Source organism: Carassius gibelio, chromosome B2 (assembly GCF_023724105.1).
Source record: "Carassius gibelio isolate Cgi1373 ecotype wild population from Czech Republic chromosome B2, carGib1.2-hapl.c, whole genome shotgun sequence".
Lineage (NCBI taxonomy): Eukaryota > Metazoa > Chordata > Actinopteri > Cypriniformes > Cyprinidae > Carassius > Carassius gibelio.
Genome location: NC_068397.1, coordinates 28,117,754 through 28,132,972, shown reverse-complemented (window position 1 = coordinate 28,132,972; position 15,219 = coordinate 28,117,754). Strand labels below are relative to the sequence as shown.

General features: G+C 36.3%; 1 protein-coding gene and 1 pseudogene across 2 annotated transcripts in view; both read right to left on the bottom strand.

Annotated features, from left to right (window-relative positions):
- LOC127950381 (uncharacterized) overlaps positions 1-15,219 on the bottom strand; it is a 64,586-nt pseudogene that overhangs the window by 41,020 nt on the left and 8,347 nt on the right.
- LOC127950383 (uncharacterized) overlaps positions 1-15,219 on the bottom strand; it is a 37,034-nt gene that overhangs the window by 20,130 nt on the left and 1,685 nt on the right. Inside the window, exons 6-8 of one of the 2 annotated variants that reach the window (XR_008152441.1) lie at positions 13,706-15,181; positions 13,307-13,435; positions 12,660-12,809 (exon numbers count right to left, since the gene is read on the bottom strand). The exons of the other annotated variant lie outside the window; for it this stretch is intronic. The gene's annotated coding sequence lies outside the window, so the exon portion shown is untranslated. Of the gene's footprint in view, positions 1-12,659; positions 12,810-13,306; positions 13,436-13,705; positions 15,182-15,219 lie in introns of those variants that run through there. 2 annotated transcript variants of the gene reach the window in all.

The window sequence follows — 15,219 nt, the reverse complement described above, 5'->3', positions numbered from 1 at the left end:
ACCATAATAATAATATTAGATAATTAGATAATATAGATAAACAGGGTTTTAAGGGCTTCTTTAAACCTAATTACAACAGCAACCTTCTGTGAGCCATGTATCTGGCAAAAATTTGATACTGTGGTGGACCAGGGATGTTGGTCTCTTGAAGGTCTCTTTCCCTAAAATAAGCCAGCAATGAAAAAATAAATAAAAATAGTGTGAAAAGTACAGTTGCAGTGAAAAGCATTTCTGAAGGATCACGTGACACTGAAGAGTACTGATGTAATGATGCTGAAAATTCAGCTTTGATCACAAAAATAAATTACATTTTAAAATATTCAAATAGAAACATTTATTTAAAATTGTAAAAATATTACACAATATTACTGATTTTGCTGTATTATGGATCAAATAAATGAAGCCTTGGAATGAATAATGAATTACATTCTGTATGATAAAATATAAAGATTTCAGTGATCTTCTGTAATTTTTTTTTTTTTAGTTACTACTACATTACTGTAGTAAAACCGTTTTACAACATTTTATACAGAGAGTATACAGAGAGTATACCATAACATGATTAGCCTAAATGTTAATAAATTAAGAGTATCATCAATCATAAATCAAAGAAGAAATTTCTTAGAAATATGTTATCTAGGTGACGAGGATCACTCGTCGCTGTGTAAGTTCCAGTATGAAACAGCGGGGGCGGACCTGTTATGATTTTCCGATGGTAAAAACAAATTATTTGTTGTTGTATTACTTATCAATATATCGTTTTTGACCAGCGAATGTGTGCAAATGTGATTTTTTTTTTCTGTGCTCCATTAAAACGGCGACGGCGCCTGCCGCTGCGGGCATCACATTACATTTTCATCTAGGTTACAAACTAGTTTTTTTTAGCTATATAGACGGAGCGCTCAGTTTTTCCTGTGGTAAAATGCATTTGGCCAAATTAGCATTTTATAAAAGATGAAATGCAACTGTATGCACAGGCTGTGTTGGCTATGTATTGGCTATGACTAGATGGCAAATGCTAGCCCTCTCAGTCAGTGAGTCAGTCAGACATCAAATAAATAAAATATGAGCCTTTATAGACAGTGTTTAGTATTACTTATTCAAACAACAAGATATTTATTTACCCTTCGCAAAACTTTGTTCTGCTCAGCTGTTGTCTACAGTGCGGCTGATGTGGAACTTCAGTTGATTCAATGAATATAGAGGGGGCGGAGTTATCAGCTTACTGACAGCTTGAGGATCGAATAAGATTTACACAAGCTCGTTTTAAGAATTTTCATTTGGTAAAACAGACAGACAGACGTAAAGGGTGACCAATAGCATTGATTAAAAAAGAAAAAAAAAAAAAACACCAAAAAAAGGGCACTTCGGAGTGTAAGGGCAAAAAGGGCATGTGCTCTGCACAGGTTGAGCCCTACCTGTGCACGTGCCTGGTTGGTATTACATGTAAAACCCTATCCGTATGCCCATAATCCTCATCATGTTCTGAGAAAACCTTCTGATGCTTGAATAACAAATCAGAAATCATTTCTTGTTGTTTGGAACTAAATTACAGTGGATCTAAAGAAACAGCCACAGGCCAGGGGAAATGTTTTGTTGTCTTGCATCCTGCACACTATTCTGCCTCTCCCGCCACCTCCACAGTCTCATTATTCAATGGTCTTAGTTTTACATTTCCCTGCGACCTTGGACACAACTCAACATCAGAAATCTGACCTCACCGACAACGCTGATTTACGCTGGTAAAGAACTGGGAACGAATGTTTGCAAGGGGAGCTATGTCTCCATAAATACCTTTCAAAAACATCAATATTTGTTCAAATGTTGCACGCTATGCTGCTGGCAAAGCTAACACTTCCCTCTTTGCTTCTCCATACAGATTACTTACTAAAGCTGAAACTGCCTCAGAAAAAGGATACTATATTAAACATTGATTTTTGCGTATCATACCAATCCTGAAAGTTATTGGACAGATTTCACTGTTCTCCATTAAACTTTTGACACCACGGTGTTCCCATCATAAAAGGAAACATAACCATATCTTAATTTGTTTCTTGACTTTGAGATATATTAGGATAACAACCTGTTTCCCGCTGCTGCTCACTGGATGTAGAGGGTAATTTTGCAGATAGTGTAATTGCTATCTTCCTTGCTATTGCCCAATGTCCAGACTGCCAAACTATGCCAAGCTGTAACACTCCAAATAGGAGTAGAGAAAGAGACCAACAGGATTCTGACTGGACGAAATTTATTTGGGCCTCAGTAGCCAAGGAGACTCAGGCACACAACCTCAATGAATACAAATATGGCTTTTATTATTTTATAATAAACAATTCACATTAAAACCTCAAGAGGGCAAAGCAGCAGGTTAAAGATGGGTGTCGCATATAGTTAACAGTGCGTTTGACCAATCACAAATTACCTAAAATTAGTAAGCAATCAACAAGCAGAAAGGTATTCAGCAGAGGGTTTCAACACCTAAAAATTAGTTATATGTGCTGCCAATTATACATAGTTTAATAACACAGCAAACAACAAAAAGGTACAAGAATCCATAAGTGCATCAGTTAATTTAATAAAAATAAGGGCAGATAATAGGCTGCTGGTCTTACTACCGGACATGGCATACAGCACTTAGGGCTTAACGATTACTCAAGAGCACTTGTAGATCTACAATGATTTTCAAGTGCTACTTAAGTTACGATGCTTTTGGGAACCAGACCGTAATATTAAGATCAGTCGAACGATTGTTTTCACAAACTTCTTAGGCTTACGAAGCTTTTGGGAAACCCGGCCCAGGTTGGTTCCTTGATGATATAAAAATGTATTGCTTGAATAAGGCAGTAAACAAAACCAAACAACATACAAACACATATAGAGCTTACATTACAATTCATGAAACTATATTAAATGTAGATGATGGAAGCAAAGAAACACTCATTTATAAAATCTGTATTAAATGATTTAAATCCTTAAAGAGAAATAAAACAACCCATCACAGATTACCACACTATATGAAACACAGTTAATATCCAGTAAAGAGTTTGATATGACATTTTATATCCAACTTCTGCTGGAATAGAGATGAACTGTCATCCGAAGCTCACCTCAACATCATCTGTATCATCAGCCTGTTTGACATCTGAGAGATCTGAAGGTAAGTTTACTGCTCAGATTACAAGTCGTGTGGAAACATGTTTGCTTGCATTTGATTCTTGTCAGATTTTAGCCTCAAAAAGGTGCGATTTCTCTCATGTAACAGACTGACAGCCTACAAGTGTAATACTGACCAGGGCTCTGGATGAAAAAAACGTCAGATTTAAATATTAGATTGTTTCATAAATCAGTGTATTCGTAATAAATTTACAATCTCTTGATAAATAAAATGCACCTTGCTGTTGATGTTGAAACATATTTACCTCCACAGAGCTGTGTGATGTTTATTCTGTCTTGTTTCCAGCTGACAGGGTTGCTATGGTTACAGATGATGGATTCCTCACTGCAGTCCAGGGTGAGAGTGTTGATCTGTGATGTCACTTCCTGTGGAGAGCATCTGTTGTTCTGAAAGCTGGATTTAATCATGAGCTCATGAGCTCTGCATGTGAAGTTCACAGTACAGGAGTCACTGCTGGACCAGATTGAGTTCACAGTCAGGACAGGAGCCTCCACAGAGTCTGAAACACACATTTAAACCAAGATCACAATCACTTTTTTTTTTTCGGTAGCAGATAGATCCTGAGTGAAAGACAGTTCAGTGTTGAAGACAATATTGAAGATAATCACAGTTCATAAACTGCACTTATGAATTATCTTTTATGCAGGAAAATATTAAATCACACAAAGAAATGAGACTCACCTATAACAGATACTCTGTATGAGACCAAATCTTTGTTTATTGATCCACTCATTCTTGCTGTGTAGAGTCCACTGTCTGTCTTCTGCATGTTCTTCAGAGTCAGAGAGAAGGTTACATCATTGAAAACCACTCTGTCCTTGTAGAAATCGAGAGGTGTTACTCTTTTGGAATCACTGTTGTATATAACTATACTCTCTGATTTATTATTCGTCCAGGCTAAAAGCTCAAACTCTGGTAGTTGTTGTGTCTGTATATCCAGTTGAACAGAAGCTCCTGTCTGAACAAACACAGAGATCTCAGAACTGTACCCTGAGGAGAGAGAAACACACAGTTCAGAACATTTTATACATGACTAAACGTTATGGCTTTTTATAAATATCATTCATAATAGAAAAAAAACACTAGAAAATGACAAAACATAGTATTACAAAATGTCAATTATTGTATAAACTTTTTTTTTGTTCAAATGTTTTTTAACCTACTGAATGTTAGGGATAATGAGAAGAATTAAGGATGCGAGCATATCTACTTCCACTGTAACAAACAAGACAGCTGATATCATATTCTTGAAACAGCAAGTTGAACATCTGTGGAAGTATTTTCTCTGTAAATGTCCCACCACAAACAGTTCAGTTCAGCAATCATTTAACAGTCAGAGGAGAATCACTGTTTCACAAAGATTTCTCTCATTTTAACTTTTGTTTCACTCAATGAGAATGACAATGATATCTGCCAGAGGATAAAAAAATGAACAAAAATATTTTGTTTTTGACCCTATGAACAGTTGGACACGTCTCGGCATGAGACGGGAAGCGCCATGCTGCAGCCAGTCTTGTTAGTAACAGGAAAAACTTGATGATATTGAGTTGTTTGAGCTCAAACACATAATTACAATAAGATAGGCCATTAAAAAGTACAGTTTACTCAGAATTCTTAAGTAATGTAAAGAAATGACACATGTTTAAGTAATACAAACACAATTTGTTTGAGTAGAAACTACTGATTGGACTTAAAAACACAAGTACATTAAGAAATGACATGAAAAAGTTCAGTTTACTCAGAATTGACAAGTAATTTCAATAAATTAGAAACATTTAAGTAATATGAACTCAATTTCTTGAGTTGAATTAAAATCTGGGTTTACAGTGTGACATCCAAACATCACCGTCCCACTGGGACCTCCAAAACTGTGACAACAGTGACAACAAAGAACAGCATACTGAAGCGAATGACAGTAACAGCAGACAAAGGGCACAAACAGACAGCACACAGACTCTACAACATCCTCAGATTATTATTATATATATTTTACTGTATGTGTATTTTTGTTATAAACTTTTGATCTTAAAAAAGTAGTAAGTCTTGTTTGCCAGACACATACATTCAATGTTTAAATATCTGTTACATATACAGTATGGTACTGCTTACATTATTTCACCTGACTTATTTTGTTATATCATTCTCTCTGTCGGATGTTTCTGTAATTTGGCCTCTCTGCAATCCCTCCTCCCTTCTCACTCCTTTTCAATCGTTTCGCTCCCTCTTCCCTTCTGTGTTCTCCCTCTCTACTCTCAGTAGTCTTCTCTCTATCTCAGTGTCTACACACATACACACACTTGTATATTTCTTCAGGAATTCAGATTATCAGAAGAGGACAGGGGCTATAAGCCCAAAGATTATTGAGTTTAGAGTGACTGAACTGTATTGTTCGGTTGAGAAAAGGTCTCCTTGGCCAAGTGTGCTCCTAATATGTCCAGAACTTCTTGGCCATACTTCCATTTTATATAACACACAGATGTATTCTACATCCTAGCAGGAAGGAAAACCCTTTGTTTGCTAGACATTGCTACATGATGCAGTGTAAAATTCTTATTGGATAAACCACTACACCACCCCTTGCCACTATATAATGTGTGAATGTAATAATAAACTTTGAAGAAGTTTGTGAACAGAGAATTGGCTTCATGTTCATAATTCTTTCCATGGGCCCATGCAAGAACTGAAAATAGTCGGATGGCATCGAAAGATAAAGAGCTGCAAATTATATTATTTTAACAGTGACTTACAAGTATTATTTTACGTGGCCTAGGTCTGGCACAGACACTTTAAAGGGATAGTTCATCCAAAAATTTATGGAATTACATTTAGTTCAATAATAATGAACGTAACTTTGAACGTAACTTTTTCAGAAACTATCAAACATATGCCATTACAAAAGAAGAAAAACACAATGAAAATGAAAAAAAAAAAACCGAACTCAGTCGCACAGATGTCACAGGCTCTTCAAATATGCTTCATTTTTGTTAATGTTTTTCAAAGATTCGTTTTCGCTGATCGTGGATTCTGAATGCATTGCCACAGATTTCACTTTTGCTTCGCAGTTTTTAGTTTGGAGTTTTGACACAAACCTCTCGTGGGGGCGGGGTTAAAAGTGATCTACTCTGATTGGATAGTGACCTTTTGATGGACAGGTGCTCTCTGACCGGGAAGTACAGACGTCACTTAGTGGTGCGCGCCGTGCATTTTGAAAGCTCTCGTGGTGATTAAATCTGGTCTCTACCGCAAAAATTATTTTTCTCAGACAAAGTGAAAGAAACTTATTTTAAGCTCATACACAGGTTCTACCCTGTAAAGAAGTTTATACAAAGATTTAAATCTGACATTGATCTTACATGTTCTTTTTGTTCGAGTTCTGAACAAACTGTACACTTATTTTGGTCATGTCACTACACTTAGAAACTTTGGGATGACATTGGTGTGTTTGTCAACTGTACGATTTTGCCAGGCTTCTCAGTATGAAAAACATTATGTTTGGGTATTATGACTCTGACCCCACAAACGAAAATATCAGTTTTGTTATTAATTAAAAACAATTTCCTAAGCAAATTTCACATTCACAAATGCAAATTATCCAACTGTAAACCTGTCTTTTCTGTTTTTCTAAAAGAAATGGAAAACTATTAGAACGTAATCTCAGTATCTACTAATAAGAAAGCTATAAGGACTGTTAGAATTTGCTCCGCCTTTGATCATGTGTAATTTTGTTTAGACCTAGTGGGTCATGATGGTATTGCAGGTTGGCCGCCAATTACTATTAAAATAAATAATATATTTCATATATATAAAGGTCTTATAAAGACAGGTGTGTGGCTTTCCTAATCAAGTCCAATCAAATGAAGGTGTAGAACCATCTCAAGAAGAGCAGAAGAAATGGACAGCACCTGAGTTAAATATATGAGTGTCAAAGCAAAGGGTCTGAATACTTAGGACCATCTGATATTTCAGTTTTTCTTTTTTAATTAATCTGCAAAAATGTAAACATTTGTAAGATATCAATATCAATATCAATTTGTAAGATATTTGCAGTAAAATATCCCAGAACCATTAGGCTAGTGTTATATTTTGTCCAGCTGATTACTAACAATATCTCTAATGTTTTCAACTACTTGTAAGTCATGAGAAAATTCCCAATCTAAACAGTGACACGGGGCAGTGCAGTCAATGACATTAGTTACCCTTTGTTACCGCCTTTACTGACGTAGAAACCACATGACAACAGTGTCATGGACAAATGTGGAAGTAGCTTCGCGACAAACTTCAACTAGAAAGAGATGCCGATCTTACTTGTGTTTTACTCAACAGGTGAGTTGTTTTGATTCGTATCTTTACAGAAAACTTATGCTATTATAACGATCAACAAGATTAGTATTATGGGGCATACACGCCAAACGCGGGGCATCGCATCTCTAGACCCGTGCGAGGATGCGTCTGATCCATAGTCTGATAGCATCTTTGCATTGACTTTGTATGTAATCTACTCATGCAAATCGTTGAACTCGCGTTAAATCCATGATTTATCTTTCCGTCTGATTGATGGCCGTTAGCTGTTGGGTAGAAGACAACAAATCCCATCATTCCACACTCCTTCTTAGCATCATCAAACCACGCGATTGTAATTGTTTTGATAGTGTGCCCTCTAGTGGCAGGTCCTACAACCTGTACCTTTAATGTGGAATTTTTTTTTACTTAATTTTAGCAAATGGCTGCAATATAACAAAGAGTGAAAAAAGTAAGGGGGTCTGAATACTTTCCATACCCACTACAAGCACCAGGGGACCGGTAACAATTAGTCAGTCACATTAAACCTCCGGTGAATATGACACTTTATATAATAACCTTTAAGGGCAGATGATGGACTGCAGGTCTTCTTACCCGCTACCGGACATTGGGTACAGCATTCAGGAAAACAACCGGCGGCCGCCAAACTTTAGTTAGGGAAACCCAAGACTACAAATTATCCCTCCCAATCGCTTCGCACACGTCGCAGAAAAACATCCCGGCATGGTAGCCTCGGCAAGAAGCTCAGCAGCACTTGCATACAAAATTCCCCTCTAACAACAATACATTTTTTGATTTCCTTAGAAATACAGCACAGGTCTTTGTCTTTTTCCCCTAATGGTACACAAGGCAGATATAATGGGCGCTACAACTGTCACCCCTCCTCTTGTCTAAAATTAAGGGCTTACATCCACGCCCCCTACTTAAAATGTGTCCACACATTCCCAAATACCTCACATCCTATAACGTAGAGGCAACAGGCCCTTTCTGACCTGTGTAAACCACCTCAAATACTCTAGAGGGACCTTCCCTCGATGCAGTCTGTAATTGCTCTTCTATAATGTCCTTATGCGAGGTCGCTCCCCCATACCTTTGCATGGGTGCCGGTGGTGGTCCTGTAAGACAGTCCCCCAAGGAAACATACAGCAGTTACTGTTCACAGGATTGACATTAGAATCAGAAGGTGTAACCTCCACACATTTCTCCTCTAAGAGCAAGGCTGTATCAAATTTACGTGGGCTTAAAATATTGCGATGCAACACCCTCTCCTCACCATTAGCCCCTTCCTTCTTAACAACATAAACAGGTATATCGAGATTAGGTTTGAGATGACAGTCAATGGAGACGCCGCAAGATATTCCCTAAACTTTTCCACTATTGCCCATTTTAAAGCCAGGGGTTCCAGTTTGAATGAACTGTATTTTTAATCATTCTTTTCGGTTGGTCGAAGACTTCTACTGGCATAGGAAATTACTCTTTATTACTCTTGCATAATATATATGTGTGTACTGTGTATAATTATTTTGTATATATATATATACACACATATGCCTGTATATATTTAATATTTTTATTTATTTATATATATAATTATTTATATTTATATATAATATAAATTATGTATAAATGTATATACATGCAAAAAAAATTAAATTAATACATGCATATGCGTGTATTTATATACAAAATAATTATACACAGTTCACACACATATTTTATGCAAACACAAACTGGATGCAATTCATTTTTTTCCCAGCACTAATATATTTTTATATATATATGTTCGATACGATACACTTGTGTCACGGTACGCTTCGGTACATTTTTGATACAGCAAAAAGAAAGAAATGCCAGAGAAATTTCCTTGATTTTTTTTTTATATTAAAACTAACATAATAAAGTGTGATATTGACCTTTAGGCCAAAATCCCAAGGCGGCTGAAAACCAAATCTAGATGGATAATGTGGGCCTCAAAAGAGGGAGAAAAAAAAAACAATGATATCATCCAAATAGAGCAATAATGTTTAAAAATTTTGTTCCCCCAGGCAGCTCTCGACCAGTCTCTGAAAAGTTCCTGGGGCATTGCATAAGCATCGGCATCCAATTAAATTCATATATCCCCATTGGCATCACAAAAGTGGTCTTCTCTTTGTCAGCTGAGTGCACCCCCATCTGCCCTAGATTTTTTTCAATGAAGCCAATGACTCCTCAACTCTAGGCAAAGGGTATGAATCTTTATGAGTAACACTGTTCAGCCGCCTGTAGTCTACGCAGAAATGAATGGTGCCATCCTTCTTTCTGAAAAGCACCACAGATGCTGCCCATGGACTATAGCTCTCCTTAATAATACCATTTTCAAGCATGTTATTTAAGAGTTCCCTTACTTCTTGATACAATTTTGGTGGAATCCTATTTTAACAATCTCGAATTGGGGCTGCATCACCTGTTGGTATTACATGTAAAACCCTATCCGTATGCCCATAATCCTCATCATGTTCTGAGAAAACCTTCTGATGCTTGAATTACAAATCAGAAATCATTTCTTGTTGTTTGGAACTAAATTACAGTGGATCTAAAGAAACAGCCACAGGCCAGGGGAAATGTTTTGTTGTCTTGCATCCTGCACACTATTCTGCCTCTCCCGCCACCTCCACAGTCTCATTATTCAATGGTCTTAATTTTACATTTCCCTGCGACCTTGGACACAACTCAACATCAGAAATCTGACCTCAACGACAACGCTGATTTACACTGGTAAAGAACTGGGAACGAATGTTTGCAAGGGGAGCTATGTCTCCATAAATACCTTTCAAAAACATCAATATTTGTTCAAATGTTGCACGCTATGCTGCTGGCAAAGCTAACACTTCCCTCTTTGCTTCTCCATACAGATTACTTACTAAAGCTGAAACTGCCTCAGAAAAAGGATACTATATTAAACATTGATTTTTGCGTATCATACCAATCCTGAAAGTTATTGGACAGATTTCACTGTTCTCCATTAAACTTTTGACACCACGGTGTTCCCATCATAAAAGGAAACATAACCATATCTTAATTTGTTTCTTGACTTTGAGATATATTAGGATAACAACCTGTTCCCCGCTGCTGCTCACTGGATGTAGAGGGTAATTTTGCAGATAGTGTAATTGCTATCTTCCTTGCTATTGCCCAATGTCCAGACTGCCAAACTATGCCAAGTTGTAACACTCCAAATAGGAGTAGAGAAAGAGACCAACAGGATTCTGACTGGACGAAATTTGTTTGGGCCTCAGTCAGTAGCCAAGGAGACTCAAGCACACAACCTCAATGAATACAAATATGGCTTTTATTCTTTTATAATAAACAATTCACATTAAAACCTCAAGAGGGCAAAGCAGCAAGTTAAAGATGGGTGTCGCATATAGTTAATAGTTTCTTGAGAAATCACAAATTACCTAAAATTAGTAAGCAATCAACAAGCAGAAAGGTATTCAGCAGAGGGTTTCAACACCTAAAAATTATTTATATGTGCTGCCAATTATATATAGTTTAATAACACAGCAAACAACAAAAAGGTACAAGAATCCATAAGTGCATCAGTTAATTTAATAAAAATAAGGGCAGATAATAGGCTGCTGGTCTTACTACCGGACATGGCATACAGCACTTAAGGCTTAATGATTACTCCAGAGCACTTGTAGATCTACAATGATTTTCAAGTGCTACTTAAGTTACGATGCTTTTGGGAACCAGACCGTAATATTAAGATCAGTCGAACGATTGTTTTCATGAACTTCTTAGGCTTACGAAGCTTTTGGGAAACCCGGCCCAGGTTGGTTCCTTGATGATATAAAAATGTATTGCTTGAATAAGGCAGTAAACAAAACCAAACAACATACAAACACATATAGAGCTTACATTACAATTCATGAAACTATATTAAAAGTAGATGATGGAAGCAAAGAAACACTCATTTATAAAATCTGTATTAAATTATTTAAATCCTTAAAGAGAAATAAAACAACCCATCACAGATTACCACACTATATGAAACACAGTTAATATCCAGTAAAGAGTTTGATATGACATTTTATATCCAACTTCTGCTGGAATAGAGATGAACTGTCATCCGAAGCTCACCTCAACATCATCTGTATCATCAGCCTGTTTGACATCTGAGAGATCTGAAGGTAAGTTTACTGCTCAGATTACAAGTCGTGTGGAAACATGTTTGCTTGCATTTGATTCTTGTCAGATTTTAGCCTCAAAAAGGTGCGATTTCTCTCATGTAACAGACTGACAGCCTACAAGTGTAATACTGACCAGGGCTCTGGATGAAAAAACCGTCAGATTTAAATATTAGATTGTTTATTTCAGTAAACGGTTTTATTTTTGCAGCAACAGTAAAGGACCAAACCAGCAAACACTATCACTCCCACAACACACACAACAAGGAGCACAATCATGTGAGATGGACCATAGGAGATTGCGATTGGCCTTTCATTCTCTGGAAGGTAAAAGATGAAGAACTGCAATAATCAGTGTATTCGTAATAATTGTACAATCTCTAGATAAATAAAATGCACCTTGCTGTTGATGTTGAAACATATTTACCTCCACAGAGTTGTGTGATGTTTATTCTGTCTTGTTTCCAGCTGACAGGGTTGCTATGGTTACAGAAGATGTGTTCCTCACTGCAGTCCAGGGTGAGAGTGTTGATCTGTGATGTCACTTCCTGTGGAGAGCATCTGTTGTTCTGATAGCTGGAGTTAATCATGAGCTCTTGAGCTCTGCATGTGAAGTTCACAGTACAGGAGTCACTGCTGGACCAGATTGAGTTCACAGTCAGGACAGGAGCCTCCACAGAGTCTGAAACACACATTTCATCCAAGATCACAATCACTTTTTTTTTTTTTTTTAGATCCTGAGTGAAAGACAGTTCAGTGTTGAAGACAATATTGAAGATAATCACAGTTCATAAACTGCACTTTGAATGATCTTTTATGGAAAAACACATTAAATCACACAAAGAAATGAGACTCACCTATAACTGATACTCTGTATGAGACCAAATCTTTGTTTATTAATCCAATTGTTCTTGCTGTGTAGACTCCACTGTCTGTCTTCTGCATGTTCTTCAGAGTCAGAGAGAAGGTTACATCATTGAAAACCACTCTGTCCTTGTAGGAATCATGAGGTGCTACTCTTTTGGAATCACTGTTGTATCTAACTATACTCTCTAATTTATTACTCATCCAGAATAAAAGATCAAACTCTGGTAGTTGTTGTGTCTGTATATCCAGTTGAACAGAAGCTCCTGTCTGCACAAACACAGAGATCTCAGCACTGAACCCTGAGGAGAGAGAAACACACAGTTCAGAACATTTTATACATGACTAAAAAAAAACACTAGAAAATGACAAAACATAGTATTACAAAATGTCAATTATTGTATAAACTTTTTTTGTTCAAATGTTTTTTAACCTAATGTATGTTAGGGATAATGAGAAGAATTAAGGATGCGAGCATATCTACTTCCACTGTAACAAAAAAAAAAAAAAAAACAGCTGATATCATATTCTTGAAACAGCAAGTTGAACATCTGTGGAAGTATTTTCTCCATTAATGTCCCACCACAAACAGTTCAGTTCAGCAATCATTTAACAGTCAGAGGAGAATCACTGTTTCACAAAGATTTCTCTCATTTTAACTTTTGTTTCACTCAATTAGAATGAAAATGATTTCTGCCAGAGGATAAACAAATGAACAAAAAAAGAAATGAACAAAACTTAGAAAGACTTAGACTTAGAAACATAGAAATACATATTTTTTTAAGTTTGAGTAAATTACCTGTGTTACTGACGAGGAGCAAAATGAAGGATGCAAGATGATGATTTACTGCCATCGTAGCAAACATCAAGATAGCTGACTGTATTCTTGAAACAGGAAGTTAAATATCTGTGCAGTGAAAACAAGTATCTGTGAAGTGCAAACAGATCAGTTCAATTTTCGCCATGGCCCTCTGCTGGACAATTATTACTTAGATTTCATGTAATGCTTACAAAACTATATGTAAAAAGCAGTAAAATAAGAGAAAGTGGTGTTAAGTTCGTTTTAACAAGTTACATTGAGAATATATTTTTTTAAACAATTTATAGGACAAGGTAATAAAGATGACATGAATTATTTAGGTATTATACAGCTAATAAGAAAACAAGTTTATTGTAGAGTATTATAAAAAAATATAACCTGTACTTCATCCAGGGGTGATGATAATTTATCATTCATCCAGGCTAAAAGCTCAAACTCTGGTGGTTGTTGTGTCTGTATATCCAGTTGAACAGAAGCTCCTGTCTGCACAAACACAGAGATCTCAGAACTGAACCCTGAGGAGAGAGAAACACACAGTTCAGAACATTTTACACCTCTATTTTGCTTTATGTCATCGATTCATAATACACACACCTATTTGGAAAAATAAAAAATAGGGGTCCATAAGTAATAAATGCATTTGAACAGTCTGTAGACTGCTTTGATTTGAACTCTCTCTCACAACAGACACGGAAGAGAAGACAATGCTGAATAAAGTTGTCATTTTTGCTATTTTTGGTCCAAAATGTATTTTCGATGCGTCAAAAAATTCTAACTGACCCTCTGATGTCACATGGACTACTTTGATGATGTTTTTCTTACCTTTCTGGACATGGACAGTAGACTGTACACACAGTTTCAATGGAGGGACTGAAAGCTCTCGGACTGAATCTAAAATATCTTAAACTGTGTTCCAAAGATAAACGGAGGTCTTACAGGTTTGGAACAACATGAGAGTTATTAATTACATAATTTTGCTATCTGGGTGAACTAACCCTTTAATGTGACAAAAATGAAATATGACTGATTATTATTATTATTTATATCTACTTTATGTGATGTGATGGAATGTAATGACTTTTGTAGAACTTGCCATGTGAAAACAAACATCGTATAAATAGAAAAGACTAAATACCATTTACCAATACGCTAATTATAACATTAAGAATGAGTAATATTTAGAATTCTTTATTTCCCTAATGAAATGTTTAAATTATTCAGAAATAATTATACAGCTGTCGTCAGAAAGAAGAAAATGCATGAGGGTAGGTGTCCTCGTGCTCATGCTGTTTGCTCGCACGTGTACCTGCAAGAGTGAATTTAAATACCAAGAAAGAAAGTAACAGCTTCAAATATTTCAGTTTTTTGTTTTCATTCTGATGGTTATGAATTACAGCTTAGGAAAATAAAAAAAATCTGTATCTCAAAAAATGTGAATTAATTTCTCAAAGATCAATCAAAAAAAGATTTACAAAACAGAAATTTTCAAGATCTCCAAAGAAGGTTTAATTATGCAGTCAATATTTGGTTGGGACTTTTTGCACAAATTACTGCTTCAGTGTGGTGTGGTATGGAGCCTGTGGCACTGCGCACATAAAGAGTGTTCTCACATGAAACGCAGAGAAACACTCGTTTATGACATCTGCAGTGTCTGACTGAAGTTCATTGGACTCAAAATAAAAACAGTGTCTGTAAACTTCCACAAGAGTCATTAAATCCGGAAGCTGAATTAAGGCTTTAAGTTCTGTTTGTGAGACTTTAGCTGTCATGAGAAGGAGGAGGTTTTTGGTGTCGTCCTACTGTACAGTAGGTGACGGTGGTCCATGTGTCTCCTGTCATCTTCTGGATCAGAGTCTGAAGAGAAATCAAACATACCATCACAGAATGTCATT